The sequence below is a fragment of the Oryctolagus cuniculus genome, chromosome 7 (assembly GCF_051225735.1).
Source record: "Oryctolagus cuniculus isolate XC-2025 breed Fujian yellow rabbit chromosome 7, ASM5122573v1, whole genome shotgun sequence".
NCBI classification, from domain to species: Eukaryota; Metazoa; Chordata; class Mammalia; order Lagomorpha; family Leporidae; genus Oryctolagus; species Oryctolagus cuniculus.
In genome coordinates, this window is record NC_142873.1 from 112,049,179 (window position 1) to 112,067,269 (window position 18,091).

At 45.9% G+C, this 18,091-nt stretch overlaps 1 protein-coding gene across 26 annotated transcripts in view; it reads right to left on the reverse strand.

The window, feature by feature from the left end:
• Positions 1-18,091, reverse strand: part of NFIA (nuclear factor I A) — a 620,032-nt gene that overhangs the window by 8,408 nt on the left and 593,533 nt on the right. The gene's annotated exons all lie outside the window — the stretch shown is intronic.

An 18,091-nucleotide genomic window follows, 5' to 3' on the forward strand; every position in this document is an offset into this window, starting at 1 on the left:
GATAAAATGGGTGGCATTTTTCTTGTTTTTCATTTCTGTAAATGATGGTCCACTCTGCTCAATATTTCTAAAGTGAAATTTTAATTCTTTTTCCAAAATTTGAGAGGCAGAGAGAGAGAGAGAGAGAGAGAGAGTTCCATCTACTGGTTCACTCCTCAAATGCCTACAGTGATTGGGGAAATCAAAGCCAGGAGCCAAGAACTCCATCCAGGTCTCCCACATGGGCGGCAGGAGGCAAAGTACTTGAGGCATCACCTGCTGCCTCCCAGGGTCTGCATCAGCAGGAAGTTAGAGTCAGGAGCCAGAGCCAGGTATTGAACCCAGGGAGTCTGATGTGAGAAGTGGGTATCCTAACCTAGGGACTCATCACTAGGCCAAACGCCTATGACATACAACAATCAAGCAGCATCAAAATTTTACCCTATTAACTACCACGATGTCTGAGGGAGAAAATAAGGCCAGTGTTCTGTCCAGCCAACATTTAGTTCGAGCTTTCCATGTGCCTGTGGGATTGTCATTACCAGTTAGCTTTCCTTTCACAAATCTACAGGTGCTTTTCTTTTAGTAACAGTCTGGTGATTATGTCACTTTATCTGCTGGTGTCCATCCAAGGTGACCAATTATGAGCAAATAGCAGAGTTGGTTTTCAAGTGAAATAAAAATGGGTATGGCTTCTGCCACCTTTTCTCCAGTGATACCATGACCAATTCACTACATTTATCCTTAGTCACAGAAAAACCATCAGCTACTGGCAAAAGTCAATGCTCTGAGTTCTTTGGAGTTGACAGAATCAGAAAGGGTTAGACTGGGGTGGATTCAGCCAGGTAAAGGCTCACCCTTGCCCATGAGATTCTGTTAGGTAAGGTAAGGACTCGTTAGATCCCAGGGATAAATGGCTCAACAGTGGCTATGTGGAGCTGGGTGTAAGATTTCCTGGTCACACAAGCTACCTTTGATTTCCAGAGGAGTTTAAAAAAACCGAAGCCTAAACTGAGAAGCGACTCATCCTGTATACCTTTCGACGTTATTCTTTGCCCACATGCTTTGAGGAACACAATAAAGCCCGTTGTGTCCTGAAAGGAAATCATCCTGGCAAATACACACGGCCTCAATCTGCCCGGACAAAAGAACCAAGAGGGGGAAAGGAAGGAGAGGGAGGCCGAAGCCAACGGGTGTCTGGAGGAGGCCTCTCCCGACAGCTGACTCTGATCCGTGTTACAGCCGCGTTCTCTCTTCAACAAAACAGTGTCACACTTTGGGTGCGGCTGGTAACGCTTACGATTTCTGTTTTCACACTCTCTAAGTCAGTTGTGAAATTCCAGACTTCTGCAATGTGACAGTCCTGTGGATCTTGCAGCGAAGGCGCGGGACCTGGTGAGTCAGTAGGGGGAGCAGTTTTCCATCCCACAGTTGCTGGACGAGAGACCTCAGGGCACCACAAAAATCTGCAGTGCCTCTGCACTTCTCTTAAAACAGCAAAGCAGGGGGAAAAAAAAGTTTCTTCACACATCTTACTATTCAGTATGTGCCTTGCCGACAAGGTTACCCCAGAGCAGCTCTGTAATCCTTCACTGAAATAGGCTTTATTGATTGCTCTGGTCTATTGTTCTCTTTTCAAGTCCCCCAAGTTCAAGTTCATCCTGGTGTTACATCATGTCTGGTTGCTAAGAGCAACCAGACAGACCCAGACGTGACTATCATTAGCAAGAAACCCTCCGCTCTCCTCCCACCAACCTTCCAGTGGTTCTGACGTAGCAGGCCCACTGCAAACACATTGAAGTATTTATTCTGCCTAATTTATGACCTACACAGCAAGCGAGACCCCCACTCCAAAAACCAACACTGTTGTATATTTAATTAATCTGTCTTTCTCTGGCACTTGGGAAAGTTAGACAAAGGACTAATTATTGTGTTTCACTCTCCACACTTTTCTTTTGGGGGGTGAATATTTGCATGGGAAAGAAAACGACAGGGCCCAGTATCAGCTCCCCCTCCCCTTTTTCTTTTTGCCCTATTGACATTTCATGAAATACTTTAGCTGCTTAAGGGAATTAGAAAAAAAAATGCGATGTGAATGTTACTCCTTCTGAGTTGGTATTCAGTAACACAAATCAACTCATGACATGTTTAAATTTAAATGCTAACCACACACTCTCAGAGTTACTTTAAAGGTTAGTTTTTAATCAATAGAAGTTGCTGACTCCGGGTTTTTGAGCTGCGCACTGCAACTCTTGGGCTTTTGTCTAACGTTAAAGCTTTCGAACTTTTTTTTTTCCTTGAGATGATTTTAGCAATGATTTGTAGACACAGACGCCTATTATGCTCGGACCAGCAACACGGCAATAGAGGAGCCAGGCTGCCCTGTGGTGGGGTGTCAATATGACTCCTGAAGGCAGGGGTTGGGGGTCTTTAATAACCCGTGAAAAAACCTTAATTAACCCTTTCAGGCCCAAACCAAAACCTATTCTTAAAGTTTTTCACTCCTGTAATTTGACCATTAGTCCTTATTTCAACATCGCACTAATCTTCATGACAATTAACCCAGCTACTTGACCAAGGGTTTCCAGATTGGGAAGCCAGTTAGGGGAATCACATGGGGAGTTTCTTTCTTTCTTTCTTTCTTTTTTTTTTTTTTTTTGAATGAGATCTCCTTGATCAGATCACTTTTTTGCAGAGGAGGCACCTAAATAGTCCCAACAGTGATAATAATAATAGTAATAATAATAAAATTCATCCACTTCACCGAATTTTCTCACCATCAGTTGGCAGTTGGAGGTGCACATTAATCTGGTTGTGATGGGTATGATAATCACGTGTGTGTATGCCACTCACTTTCCCTAAACTTTCACATACTGCTCAGAACATCGGCTGCACGAGGTGACACTGGGAGAAGCCCATTTTCCTTGTGATATTTTCTTACAACTTCTATTATTCAAGCAGTACCCGTGTGGGAACATCAAAGAACGATTCAGAGTATTTTCTTCTTGGGCCACCCAGGAAAAACACAAAAGAGATCTGAAACCGTGAGGTTGTTGGAGTTGAATGGCACCTCACTTGGGAAATGCTGCCAGGTTACACGAAATCCGTTTACAGAGAGTCAAAAAGTCATCTTCAGACGTTCACTGACATATAGGTTAAATCAAACTCAATGTATCCAGAAAAACCACAGAGGAATCCCTGTCCCTTATCTGCAGGGAGTTGCAATATTCCAATACAATATAGGCTGATGTTATCTTGATACATTTACATTAAGGAAGTAAACACAGCACTTTATTTTTCCCCCCCTTCGGGAACATTCCACGAAGGTTGTTGTGGAGGTTCATAAATCCACACTCCCACAAAGGCTCTGGCGGTGTAAAATCTGTCGGTGACGTTCACAGTGTATACACTTTGGGATGTGCTGGGGAGAGGAGCGGGAGAGAGGGGTGGGGGTAATTGTCCTCTTTCGGTTTTCAAGGTGAAACATCAAAAGAAATCTGCAGTTCAGGACAAGAGCTCAGCTTTCCTTTTCTCCAGTCAAATGAAGAAGTAATCGCATCAGGTTGGAAAGTGCTGACTAAGGATTTAATAAAGTGCCTGCAGATGTGGCGTCTCTAAGGTATTCAACTCATGTAATGCTAAACAGCTCCACACTGAATGTGCTTATAAAATTTCAGTTAACCATTGCAGGGAGCACCTATTCCCCCCCACAGTTCTCTAAGGAATTTTATCACACGTCTCGCCCCTTAATTTACAGCTCCATGAAAGTTCGAATCCCACTCTGCCTGCATCCTGGAACACTTAAGAGTCCTCAGGTTTTCTTGAACCATAAACAGCAACTATCCAACTGCATCTTAAAACAGGAAGCCTGAAGTGGTGGCAGGTACCTCTGTGGTGCCAGTTTATTCTGTTCCTCATGCCTCACGGGGTGGGGGGTGGGGAGTGGGGAGGAGGCCAATCAGAAAACAGAGGCCAAGATTTGGTTTTGAGGCTACTGAAGACACGGTTGCTGGTGCCACCAGACTCAACTCCTTGGTTGCCCACAAGCACTCCACCGCGTAGGACCACTTCCTAAAACGCCTTGTACGCTCTCCTTGTGGCAACACAGCGTCAATGCGCATTTTAGAACACGAAGAAGACATGTCTCTGATCCTGACATTTCACTTTAACCAGAACAGGGAGACGGTGCTGAGGAGGGCGGGACAGACTGTGACGCAGCAGAATCTGTTTTTCAAGTTAAAAAGTTAAACAAAAGGCCTCAAGGGCAAAGTTTAACACTGCGGAAGGAGGTTGTTAATGTGGAATCCAGAACTGGGTGTGACACTTGGCTTTCTTCTCCACGCAAGGTGGGTTATTTAAGGACATTCACACACACAGACCGGAAACTTGAAAATACTGGGGGGGGGGGGCAAGATGCTGCCCCCCCGCCCCCACGCCCCGACACTTCCCCCACTGCCAATGCTGTGGGAGTAGCAATCGCTGCTCTGTCTTCCCTTCTGAGGAGACACTACCTCTGCTGGGTCACGCAATCCAGTTTGTCATTTTTGGCTTCCGGCTCTTGTTTGGATGCACTCAAGGCCACTATTTAGCCCAAATGAATTGTCTTTGGCAAATCAGCCCCAATCCTGGTTAGACCCATTCCCTCTTCCAATGTGATGGAAGTTAAACAGGGCCTCACAGAGTACTCCTAGTTTCTCACATTCGTATTAACCATGTGGGGGCATTTGCTCACTCATTCAACACATCCTAAGGCCTACTCTGTGCTTGGCGCTATGGACTTGAGGCTCTGGGGATGCAATGGATAAAATGAGTCTCTGCCTGGAACAGCTTCAACGCCTAGCAGGAAGGAGCTGGACGTCAGACTGTGGCACCAGAGGCTTTGCTCTGCATGCAGTGGGATCTTTTCACATGCGTGTCAGCCAGGGAGGCTCAGTGTTCCGTGATCCAGGACCACGTCCCACTTTCCCATGAGCTGCGGGACTCGGAGTGAGCCCGACCCTGTCCCCTGGACCTCAGAAGGTGGTCCTGAGAATGACTCCACGGCAGATGCAGAATGCGGGAGGAAAGCCATGGTTTACACTGGTTTCTCCGGCAAAGGGTGACGTGTTGTACACAGGTGTGTGTTAGTGGTGTTTCCAGCTCCAGGCTTTGATCTCTGCAGTCATTTTTCTTGTCTGATTTTATTTTGTTAATTAAAGAAAACCTGTTTCCAATAAGTCGAAACCAAGACTTATTTATTGTACAGGAAACTATTAAGGCATGAATGGGCCCTGATCGGCCCCACTCACCTTTGTGGCCTTATCTTTTCACCATGTGCACTCAGCACTTGTGTCTGGTGAACTTCTTCCAGATTCCCCAGAGTCAAATGCTTTGTCCCCCTGGGTCTTGGCACAGGCTTGGCTAATACTTGCTAGTCTTTGTGGTCTAAGAATAGATGTCCCTTCTTCCGAGGGGCCCCATCTCAGGACCTGAACCCCCAGGGTTCACATCTGTTCCTAAATAGTAATTAACCTGTTTTCTTCCCTAGAAAATGAAGTTTCTTGGCCGGCGCCGCGGCTCACTAGGCTAATCCTCCGCCTTGTGGCACCGGCACACCGGGTTCTAGTCCCGGTTGGGGCGCCAGATTCTGTCCCGGTTGCCCTTCTTCCAGGCCAGCTCTCTGCTGTGGCCAGGGAGTGCAGTGGAGGATGGCCCAAGTCCTTGGGCCCTGCACCCCATGGGAGACCAGGAGAAGCACCTGGCTCCTGGCTTCGGATCAGTGTGTTGTGCCGGCCGCAGCGCACCGGCCGCGGCGGCCATTGGAGGGTGAACCAACGGCAAAGGAAGACCTTTCTCTGTGTGTGTCTCTCTCTCACTGTCCACTCTGCCTGTCAAAAAAAAAAAAAAAAAAAAACAGTTTCTTCTCCGGTGTGGCATCCCTAATGTCTTGCCTGTGGGCTGGCAGGGTAGGTGCTCCATAAAAGCTGTTTTGAGGAAAGAGGCAGCAGGCTGCAGGGAGAGAGGCAGGAAGGAAGGACAGATGGACAAGTTGTACCCAGGTTCCCAAAGCCTGGTGCCAGTGACCTTGAGGGTAAAACAAAGCATCTGAATGGACGTTTTGTCGCACCGCTCTGCTACACCCATGCTGAGCACACAGGCCGCGTCTCCCCAGATGACAGGCGCTGCCCCCAGAGAGACCCAAGTCTCCACAAGCCGCCACAGGCGGTTCCGCCCGAGGAGCTGCAGCCAACTGCAGCAGTAGCATGTGCGTTAGCTTTGTAACATGGCCTGCTGCCTGCTTACTACAAGCACAGCGGAGTTGTCCAAACCACTGCTCCCTGGAGAAGGACTGCGCTGCTCCCAGCCAAGACCTCAAGACGGGAAAACACTAATCTTTTTTACCCAATAAGCCAGTCAGGACCTCCAAACCTGGAGAGTACACACACAATCCAATTATTCGGACTTGTCCCAAAGTCTGAATCCCTTAACGACGCTCCAGCTTGCCCAAGTGTCTCTCTTACCACCGAGTGAATTTTTCTTTTGGCTTTTAAAAATATTTTCATCAAATAATCTTTTATCTCTTGGAACCAAAGACTTCTGCGTTAAAAGCTGCACTCTGGCACAGTCAGATCTGCTCTGAAGACTGACTGGAGGGCTGCTTGTGTGGCAGCTGACAGCTAAGACTCTGGTGTGGGAATTAACAGAATCCTCGTACCAGATCATTGGAGGCAAATCACTTAGTGCCTTGAGTCTCAGTTTTCAACTCCATAAAATGGAGAGAACAACTTTTTCAGTTTTGTGAGGATTAAATGAGATAACACCTGCCCAGGGGCAAGTGTCAAAACCCAGAAAGCAGAGGTAGATGGATTCTTGAACTACAGAACGTTCCAGAGGCCTGACCGTCCACGTGGGACCTAAAGACTAGTTGCCTAGGAGAGCACTCACTCCAAGTCCGTTTTCTCTTATTTAATGATATAATTTCTTAGTTAAAAGTAGCAGCTGTGTCAGTTCCATTTCCCCAGTCGCAAGAGAAAGTTCTTGAGAAAATAAAAATCTGTCTTTAATTGCGGTATTAAAATCAGAGCGGCGAAACCAACAGCACAAAAGGAATTGGCTCAAGTTTATGAAAGGCATTTGGGCCCTTGCCTTGGAAGGCTAAACTGTGTGCCTCAGAGGCAGGGGTTGGGGGGGGGGGGCGGCGGGGAGGGGGGGAGTCGTCAGGCAACCAAGTGGGACAGAAACAATCCTATTTTGGTTTTTGTTAGCGAATGGCATACTACATAGATCAGAGACTTCTTATAAAATACAAACCCCCACTGTACACAAAGCACAGGAAAATGTGAGGAAAAAAGGGAAAAACTAAAAGCAGCTTAGGGTGTGTTAACGCTGCTATTCTGTCAGCTTAAAGAGTATTTTATGCTTGATCAACAGCTCTTTTTTATTGTGCTTTTCTTTCATTCATTCAGGACATCAAAGCCGGGCCCCACCAGCGTACCTGCCCTTTTGGAGCCGCTTAGGAGGGGCTTCTAATGAAGCCTGGCTCTGGGAGCCGGAGACCCCCGTGGACACGGCAGTTCAAAGGGAATATTTCAACAATGATTACATTTTGTAAATCTTTTTATGAAAGAGACAGCTTATTTCCTGCTTTTTCATGAAAAATAGATTCTATCCATTAAAGTGAGCCCGCGCCACGGAAGCTGCTTGAGATCTGAGGTGCAGTGTGGAGATGAAGGGACGAGGACCCAACCCGGCGGAATCGTCCAGAGTTCCTATCTGCTGGGGCTTCGGGGTGGAGCCCAGACAGCGCCCTGGATGGGTTCCGAGGGCTGGGTTTCCCACTGGGGCCCTGTGCTTATTATCTGGTCTCTTTTAAATCTGGTGACTCCACAAAGTCCAACAATTATCAGGAGGCATCAGGCCACCCCTTCTATTGCACAAGAGCAAGATGAAAGATTTTCCTCCCAAATTCATTCATTCCTAGTTCCGTGTCCTGAAGCGGGGCAAACCCTTCTCAAGATAAGAAGATAGCCATTAAAGAGTTGGCTCTGGGCTGAAGACACAATACTGGCTCTATTAGTAGTGGCTCATGTCGCCCTCCAGGCAAAAATACAGAGGCGGCCTTGCCCTTTGTAATTGCTGATTTTCACATTAAAATAATCTTTTCCCTGGCCTTTTTTTTTTTTTTCAAGGGGGAGAGTTGAGAAGAGTGGGGGGTGAGGAGGGGAGGGAGGCAGAGGCAGGGACTATGGTTTCCTGGGGAGCTATGAAATGAAAAAAATCTATGTTTCCTACACATTGGATTCCAGTTTTAATTAAATGCCTGTTGTCTAACAAGTGCAGACACTCACACTTGGGGTTGGCCCAATGGTGGCCCAGGGAGGGAACCTTTCTTGTTTAAAGAGAGAGGCGTGGGAGTGGACATTGCGCTCAGTAGAGCGTGGCCGCATTATAATAACCGTTCCCCTGTGAGCTTACTCATGCCTGCGCTTCCCAAACATGACTCAGGACCGCAAGCAGGTCTGTCACACAGATCACACGGTTTGCACTGCACAGGTACAGACAACCCAGCAAGCGGGAAAATGACATTCGAGTGAAAAGTCCAGCTATTTCAAATTTCCTCCCAGAGACACCCTGCGATAGGAGGCCAGAAGATCAGGCCCTTTGCTGGAAACTGATTTCCCAAACTAACCTTTTCAGCCCTGGGAGCTGCTCAGACTCTGCACCACACCTGCAGGCGCATCACACAAGGTCCTGGGCACTGATCTTGGCTTCTTTCTGCTTTCATCCTCCACTGTCCGCTGCCCCTGTCTCCCTCCCCCTCCCCCAGCCCTCACACCAGCCTCTCCCTCCCTCCTGCCTGCGGCCAAGGCCAACCCCTCCTCTCTCTAAGGCTGTCAGAATACTGGGTCTTCCTACTCCATTCACAGGATTAAGAAGGACAAGACGATGGCCCTGAGCTGCCAACTGCAGCCACCTGGCTGAGCAGCTGGAACCAAAGGCTCCTGTGGGGAGCCAGAGAAGAGGTGGCACAGAGCAGAACTTTAGGCAGAATGGGGAGTTGGCTGTGGCATCCCGGTTGGCAGACTCACGGGAAAGCACAGTAAGGGTGGCCAGCCAGCACAGAGAACACAGTAAGATGCGGCAGGGTCCTGAGCTGGTCAGGGGCTCTGGTCCAAGCCCAGCTCCGTCACTGGCTGGCCTTTGGGACCCAGGTACCTCCTGAGGCCTCTCCAATTATACACACCAAGTCCTGTTCCAATCCCTTTCTTTTCCCTCTAGGAACACCTGCTTTTACATTTGACTGGTTCCAGGAATCCTTTTTTTCTTGTTCATGGTGCAGATGTGCTATTGGCAGCAGTGAGACTGTTCATATCCCTCACGGAAGTAAGCGTGAACCTGACCGTGGAAAAAGTCAGATCATGGAGTTAGAGACCTATGTCCTAACCTGTGGGACATTGGTGGCTCCCCCTAAGCTTTTCTCTAAGTCAGGCCTCAGTCTACCAATTATCACAGCTTTGGGGACAAGAATAACAAACTCAAAGTCACAAAATGACTTTGAGATACTGGCAATTAAACAAAAGCAGCATCATTAAAGGAGGCACTGATGTGAGCTACATAGGGAGCCTAGAGTGGGGGAGGGCGGTCAGGGTTTTATCTGAGCCAAAAACCCTGGATGAAGACAGAATGGTTTGCCCCAAGCACCTCCAAGCTCTGTGTGACATCCCCAAAGCCCAAACTGGGGCCCAGTGAATGATGCTCTCCCCCACCTTCCCAGAATGTGGCAGGATTTAGGGTTTTATGGCCACAAAACTTGTCTTTGTTGAGACGTGACTTGCAAAACAAACCCACATGGACGAGTTTGCAGTTTCAAATGCCGATATATATTTTTAATGCTGAAACAGCAAATGCTTTTTATGTTCAGATTTATTTCCTTCTAAACTTGTAGATTAAGTTTACAACTAAGCAATATTCAGTACTACAAACAATTAGGGCAACAGGAAGCTTCTGATGGGAACGGGGTGGAGACTTTGTAATGGGAGACCCCGTAGCATTGCCAGTCTCTGTGCAGAGCCTTATCTATGATGTGCACATGTGTGTAACACATGTGACTTGGAGAGCTACTGGCTTCCGTGTTGGGGATCTAATGCCTTCCAGAGAGGTAATAGCATTCTAACACAGAAACTTTTTCACTTATTTTTATCTTTTCTAGTAGTGACTTTGGAGGTGGAGGGGATCTCAGAAGCAAAGACTGTCGAGGACACATTTAAGTATGTGTTTTATAAAATGAAACATGCAGACAAAAAAATCACTCTCACTTTGTCTTCTGATCAACTCCATTAGGTAGTGCTCTACCAGTACCGAGATTTAGAAGGGACTCAGAAGACACACATGCACCATACTACACTGCAACAATCACGTGTCTCCAGTATCCCTTTCTATCATTTGATAAAATCAAGTACAGGTTGCATAACTGTTGCATGTTCATTGGTTCTTTAAGATCCTCGTCTCTTGTTAAGTCACAAAAACAGTTAGGAGCTCCCACTGTTTATTTTCCAAGAATGAAGGTAAGTTCAAATGATAGATCTTCACTCATTCTGAGTCTACACTCACAAGAGTCTTGCAGGCATGCCAACTTGTGCTATTCTGCATGACGGTTCAAATAAAAAATACTTTAAGATATTTCTTGCTTTTAAAGAAGTGAATTGTCTGAGCTAAAATATGACTTCCTGTGTTACTGCAGCAGCCTTTCTGTATTGTTCTCCAAGAACACATTTACGAGTTCAAGTTCAGGTTTAAATGAAATAAAACGCTCCTCAGGAGTTTATAACTGAGCCTCATTTACATGCTCTCCCTCTGAACTCTGCCGGCCTCAGCATGCTAGTTTCCAGGGCTTGGTGAAGGAATGCTTTACAGCTGGAATCTGTACTGATTCTCAGGCATTTCCCACTCACAAGCTCGGCAGCACAGAGCTTCACCGAGGAGGAAACGTTTCTACAGTAGAGGCAAGGAAAGACAGAAAGAAGGGCAGGGCAGGGACCAAAGGAATTGTCAGCCTTCTTTACTTTCCCTATAGGGCATCTGGGTTAACAATTAAGGGTGAAAAGGTGACTAACGGAGTCTAGATGTATGAGGATATTCTAGATTCTAGAAAGCCAGGACTTCAGATTCTTCTGTTTTCATTTCCAACTTTTTTGGAAAAAAAAAAAAAAAACCTGGAAAATATAGTTAAAGTGTTTTGCAGAGGAATGCCCCCAACCTAAAAGAGATTCCATGTTATGCTTACCAAAAAACCTCAGAGGTTTTTGAGGTCAAAAAGATCTCGGGGGGTGGGGGTGGGCTCGTGGGTTAAACCATTGCTTGAGATGCCCACATCCCATCCTGGAGTGCCTGGGTTCGAGGCTCACCTCCATTTCCTATCCAGTTTCCTGCTAATGCACACCCTGGAAGGCAGCAGATGATGATTCAAGTACTTGGGTTCCTGCCATCTGTGTGGGAGGCCACAATGGAATTCCTGGCTCCTGGCTTTGGCCTAGGCCAGCCCTGGTTGTTGTGATCATTTTGGGAGTGATCCAGCAGACAGAAGATCTTTCTGTCTCTCCCTCCCTCCCTCTCTCCCTCTTTCTGTGATTCTGCCTTTCAAATAAACAAACAAACAACAAAAAAAGGGAGGATCTTAGGGATTTTCCAACCAAAAAAAAAAAAAAAAAAAGAGGTGTACCAGAGAGGAAGAAATGGTTATTTTCAGTTTAGATTTAGAAAGAGTTGAAGTAGGGATTCTGAGATGCATGTAGGGACCAAGTCTGGAAAGAGCTGATGTGCTGGCTGACTGCAGTTAAGTCTTACCCTTGATGTTAAGCAAGGGTCCAGGAGTTCAGAGAAAGTATCCACAGTCCTTACTGGACAGAAATGGAAAGGGAGAGGGATAAAGAGGATCAGGGATTCTACCTGTCAACTTCTCTCTGAATCTGAGTTTATCTAGCAAGAAAGTAGGTACAGGAGTAATAAACCACTGGCACTAACCGTCGTCAAAAGCTCAGGGCAAGGTCAGAGACTTACAGCATCTTATTTCAGAGCAGCTCTTGCCTGATGGGTAACCATGCTCAGCAACACTGCAGGTTGTGGCATTCCCAGCAAGCCCTGGGTCAGCAGGTGCTTCCCTGCACAATGCTATGTGATGAGTCAGACAAATAGCTCTAGAGGGGCTCAGAGAAGAAACTGCATAGCTGAGGGTGGATAGAATAGGAGTCTGGTGAACGTGGGTTTCAGCTTGCTCCTCTATTGAGAAGGTTTAAGCCCACCTTCCTTCCTAGCATGGTGGTTGTGTGGATGGAATAAAAAACTCTTTGCAGTGCTTATCTCCTGATGCAACTGTAGTTACTGTTCCAAGAGAGCAGAGCTGATGTTCTTGGTTTTTTTTTTTTTTTTTTTTTTTTTTGGAATGGAAGGAGATTCCCTCCTGTGTTGGGAAAGCCAAAACCTTCATCTTCATCTTTCTATGCTAGCCCATGGTCTTTTCTTGGACAAGTACAATAAGAGCATGAGCATACTAGCTAATGAGCCGAGCTTTTACTCTTTCTTCCCAATCCTCTGACCTCAGCCTAGTTCAAATGCTGAAAAACAGGAAGGGTTTTCTAAAATCAAATTAAATATGATTATGCTTCCAAATGAAACTCTTTGCTATGAAAATTAAAAATTTCTTCTACAGGATAAGGACATGAATAAAAGTAAAATCCATTTAGATGATGTTTTACAGAAATGGATGGCAAATAGCTTCTTTTGGGGCTGCAGTTAATGTATGGTGATTGGGTGGAATTAGGGCTCACAACTCTTAAAGAGTCTCTTAGCCCTTGGCCAGGACCATTTAGCCAATCAATATGCAGAAAGATGATAATCTGCATACAAGATAAGTCTTATCATTGGTCAGCCAACCCCCAATGGCTAAGAGTCATGTGTCCTTCCTTTTGTCTGTTTTTTGCTTCTCTTTTTTTTCATAAATATCAACTCAATTTTGTTTTTTTTTCCCACAGACCTTTTGACCCTGCCACTAAGGGTAGCTATACGACACCACATAAACACAATTACCAATGTCACTATTTTTGTGGCATAGTAGGCAAAGCCTCTGCCAGCAGTGCCAGCCTCCCATATGGGCACCGGCTAGTGTCCCGGTTGCTCCCCTTCCAATCCAACTCTTCACTGTGGCCTGAGAAAGCAGCAGAAGATGGCCCAAGTGCTCGGGCTCTGGCACCTGTGTGGGAGACCCGGAAGAAGCTCCTGGCTCCTGGCTCAGCTCCAGTCATTGCAGCTATTTGGGGAGTGAAGCAGAGGATGGAAGACCTTTCTGTCTCTGTCTGTCTGTAATTCTACCTCTCAAATAAATAAATAAAATCTTTAATAACAACAACAAAAGCAATTTTGTCAAAATGGTGAATGGGAGGAATCTGAAACCCAAAACAGACTGCAGATTTTTTCAAAGATTTAATTTATCCATGGTGATCCCAGCAGGTGCATGGAGCTGTCTTCTCTCTCGTGCTTCCTTACAGTGAGTTTTTCAGTGGCTGGAATCTCTCATCATCCTGTGAAGCCTAATTCCATGCCTGGTTCCTACTCAGACCAAGCGGCCAGGAAGGGGTGCAAGGGGGCCATCTGCATTCAGCATTATTGACCCCAGGCAGAGGGAACATTAGTGAATTCCAGAAGGAGTTTCTTCAGCAGCTCTTGGTTTACAAAGGTCGCTGTGAAGTCAGGCCCAGGGGAGGAGCCCCGCAAAGAGTTTCCCGAAGGATGGCGGGGATGGGACAAGATGAGGGTGTGTGAGGAGAACCGGGTGCACTCCCACACCTTGGCAGGAAAAAAAAACCTTTGGGAAGACGCCAACTAGGAGGCACAGCAGAGCCCTATTGCCTGGTGGTGATACAACAGAGCGGCACTCCGCATGTTTCAGATGGCAGGGAACAACCAGCAGCCAGGAAAATCAGTGTAGGGTGGGAAATTGCACCTCTCATTGCTTCATTATTACTGTATTTCATAATATTTGTCTAGAAAGACACACAAAGCTTATCAGGTTAAATTAATCCTAATGATCAATTTTAGTTTTATTCTAATTAAACAATTTCCGTTTAATTAATGCGAGCACAGAAATTAGCCAAAATTACAAATGGAAATGTTGAACTTTAAATCAAAGGTCCTCCCCACTGCCTGCCTCATGTGGAAACACTTTACAGTGCCTGCCCGTGGAGGTAGATAGGAATTTTAACCTTCGTCTGTACTGGGAAGGACAGAAGTTAGAAAAATGTGCACCAAAAAGCTACCCAGGAACACAGAAGGAAGCACAGGTTTAACACACACACACACACACACACACACACACACACAAACACACACACACACACACTACTGCATGGCAATCTGTGAAGATCAACTCTTCAAGGAAAACTTTGAATTGCATGCTTTTGTTCTTCAGGGTTCCAATGCGCCTGGGTCAGTCTAATGTATGTTGGGCTTTTATAAATTAAACACTTTTGTGAAGGCCGGCGCCACAAGCCGGCACACCGGGTTCTAGTCCCGGTTGGGGCGCCGGATTCTGTCCCGGTTGCCCCTCTTCCAGGCCAGCTCTCTGCTGTGGCCAGGGAGTGCAGTGGAGGATGGCCCAGGTGCTTGGGCCCTGCACCCCATTGGAGACCAGGAGAAGCACCTGGCTCCTGCCTTCGGATCAGCGCAATACGCCGGCCGCAGCGCACTGGCCGCGGCGGCCATTGGAGGGTGAACCAACGCAAAAAGAAGACCTTTCTCTCTCTCTCTCTCTCATTGTCCACTCTGCCTGTCAAAAACAAACAAACAAACAAAAACAAACAAACAAACAAAAACACTTTTGTGAAACAGAAACCCTGCACTCACTTCCTAAGCCCCAGTTCAAACCGCCAGTCCCTTCTCTCCCGGACATCAGTCTCCTGGCTCTGCCTCCGAGTAGCTGTGTGACCCTGCACATTGTTTCACCTCCATGGATTCTGGCCTTCTTCGTAGGAGGTGCTGCTTTATTAAAAGCCTATGCTTTATTAAAAGCCTATCCTATTATTAAAATGCCCTTAAAGTCAGATATGAAAAATGATGAGGTTAGAGTAGACGATCTTAAGGAAATGGCCAGCTTCAGTGCTCTGTATTTCTGTAATGTTGAGAAATACTGGCATCTTAAAATGTATTTGAAAATGGTACAGGGGGCCGGCGCCGCGGCTCACTAGGCTAATCCTCCGCCTAGCGGCGCCGGCACACCGGGTTCTAGTCCCGGTTGGGGCGCTGGATTCTGTCCCGGTTGCCCCTCTTCCAGGCCAGCCCTCTGCTGTGGCCAGGGAGTGCAGTGGAGGATGGCCCAGGTGCTTGGGCCCTGCACCCCATGGGAGACCAGGAAAAGCACCTGGCTCCTGGCTCCTGCCATCGGATCAGCGCGGTGCGCTGGCCGCGGCGGCCATTGGAGGGTGAACCAACGGCAAAAGGAAGACCTTTCTCTCTGTCTCTCTCTCACTATCCACTCTGCCTGTCAAAAAAAAAAAAAAAAAAAAAAAATGGTACAGGGTACATGTGTCTTATACTAGAAAGTCATTTAAAAGCTGGCATTTGGACTTCAGTTAAGATACCTGTATCCCATATCGTGGTGTCTGAGTTCTACCCCTGGCTCTGAGTCTAGCCTGTGTGAAGCAGCAGGTAAGGGTTCAAATAATTGGTTGGGTCCTCACTACCCATATGGGACACCTAAATTGGTTCCTGGCTTTGGACTGGCCTTGTCCTGGCCATCTGAATAGGGCATTTGGAGAGTGAACCAGGAGATAAGTGCTTGCTCTGTCTCTCAAATAGTAATAGTAATAGTAGTAATAATAATAATAATAATAAAATAGCTTTTCTTCTTCCTTCTTAAATATCCAAGGCAGCTGGAATCCAGAGCTTTACAAATTTGAGGAAGAAAAGGAAAAGGACCTGGCACAATAGTACCTTTTTTCCTAAAATGGAAAAAAAAAGTGAGGACAAAATGTGAAAGAAAAAATTCCCAATAAAAAGCAATAATTTTCTTTTGGTATTTAAAAATCTTGTATTGGTGAATCATGTTTAGTGGCAGGTCTGTAAAGCCATCAACTCTTGATCTTAGAACAATGTTCTGTTCTCAGTTAATCTTAAAATAGCTGCAGCTTCTTTTCCCAAAAGGAAGTCTTCACCCATAGCCCTCCATCTTGAATTGTTCTCAACTGTAGAAGAGAATTATTTGATAGCAATCAATTCACTATTACTGTTTAGGGACATTATAGGAGAACAGCAAAGTAATTTAATAATATCGTTGATTATGTACTAATCATCATTAAATTTAGTAATGGTAGTGGGATTTCCCCTTATCTTGGTTAATGATCATGGACGATTCATTTCTTGAGTGCTGGTGGTAGAAACGGTTTTTGAAATATTAACTTCTGCCCCATGGGTATGACACTTAGCCCATCACATTTAATTTTTGACCTTCACCGAACAGCATGATCCTAATCCCCTGATTTTATAATCTTAACTAGGAAACATTAAAATATGGACTGACTCCAGTTGGCAGGAATCTTTATGTTCTTTTCACTAAAAAAGCTATAAATTCAATGGTTGACCTTTTATTTCCAGGTCACAAATGACACCCACTCAGTTTTGTCCGTTCATATAGGATTTATGTTAGGGTCTACAGGTATAAGCCATGAAAGTTGAACTTTAATGAAATGTCTTTCGAAGATGTGCACTTAACCAAAAATTTCTCACAAAAATTAGCAGGTGGCCTTTGGTTCAATGCTGGCCTCAACTAAATCTATTTTTCACTTGTAGTAAGTTTCTTCTCACGTCATTTTTTTTCTAGGGGTGCAAATCACGCTTGTGTTTGGGATAACAATAATACCTTAGTTCCTACTTTGGGTTTTATAAAGTAAAATATTTCTGAAATGTTCTCCTTACCATCACTATAATTCATCTATCTCCAGTTAGAAAATGTTCCTTGTCCTTTTTTCACAAAATCAATGGTATTGATGGGAGGCATTCTGTGTTGTCAATCAGGGAAATGTGATTTGATGGGACCCCAAAGCGTGAGATAAGGAACAGAATACCAAACCTGCTCAAGTCCACACCAGCAGAGTGAGATCAATGCTTCCCATAATACTCTGCCCATCGTGCAGCACCCTAACTGTCACAATTAATAATGCAGACGAGACTGATTAACGTAAGTGAAGTGCTCTCTGCTGTGAAAACACATAAAGATCTACGAGGTGCACCAAACAAGGGAGGGAGACGGAACAAAACGTCATTTTTATTTTTCATGTGGACCTGTTCTCGCTTTCCATTCTTCTCTTGTAACAATTACTGTACCAGCCATTCTGACAGGGTCAATACATTGATCCGGGTCTCAACGCAGCAGCAAAGCCGACTAACCCGATTGCCATTATCTGCCACGGAGGCACGGGTGGGGGCTGGGGGGTGCATTCAGGTAACAGGGAGCAGAGAGCAAAGGGGAGAAAGGCAATCAAGGGACGCCAGCATTGCTGGAGATGGGTGATTAACGCTCCATGTGCAGCTTCTGGGCGTGTGGTGTGTGGTGTGTGGTGTGTGTTGGGAAGGCACAGAGAAAAAGCAGCCTTCAACTTGGCTAAAGGATGCAGCCTAAGTAATACCGTATGCACCACTTATTTGAGTCCCTAAGGTATTGCAGTCACTCACGCCAATCTGCAATTCAATGCGGATCACCACCCCATTAGGACTAATCATGTCAGCCGCGTCTCTGACAAAATAAACATCCAGAAACTGCACGCCTCCATTCTGAACTTGTTTCTGCATGGGGATTTTTTTCCCCTTCCTTCCCTCATCCAGCATAAAGTTTAATCGTTTTTTAATAGGAAATTATACATAGAGACTCTGGGTATGCATTCCTTGGCGTACTATTCCTTGTAACCAGAAACTGTTGCTGTGAGCTGAGCTGTAACTTGCTCCTTGGGAGTATGCTAAGTATGTTCTTAATAAATAAGTATCATTCCACTGGCTAATGAGAGAATTAATGGCACAACTTATGGAAGATGGCGGTGGGAGGATGGGTGGAGAAGAGACTCAGCTCAGGGGGAAGATACAGGATTACCTC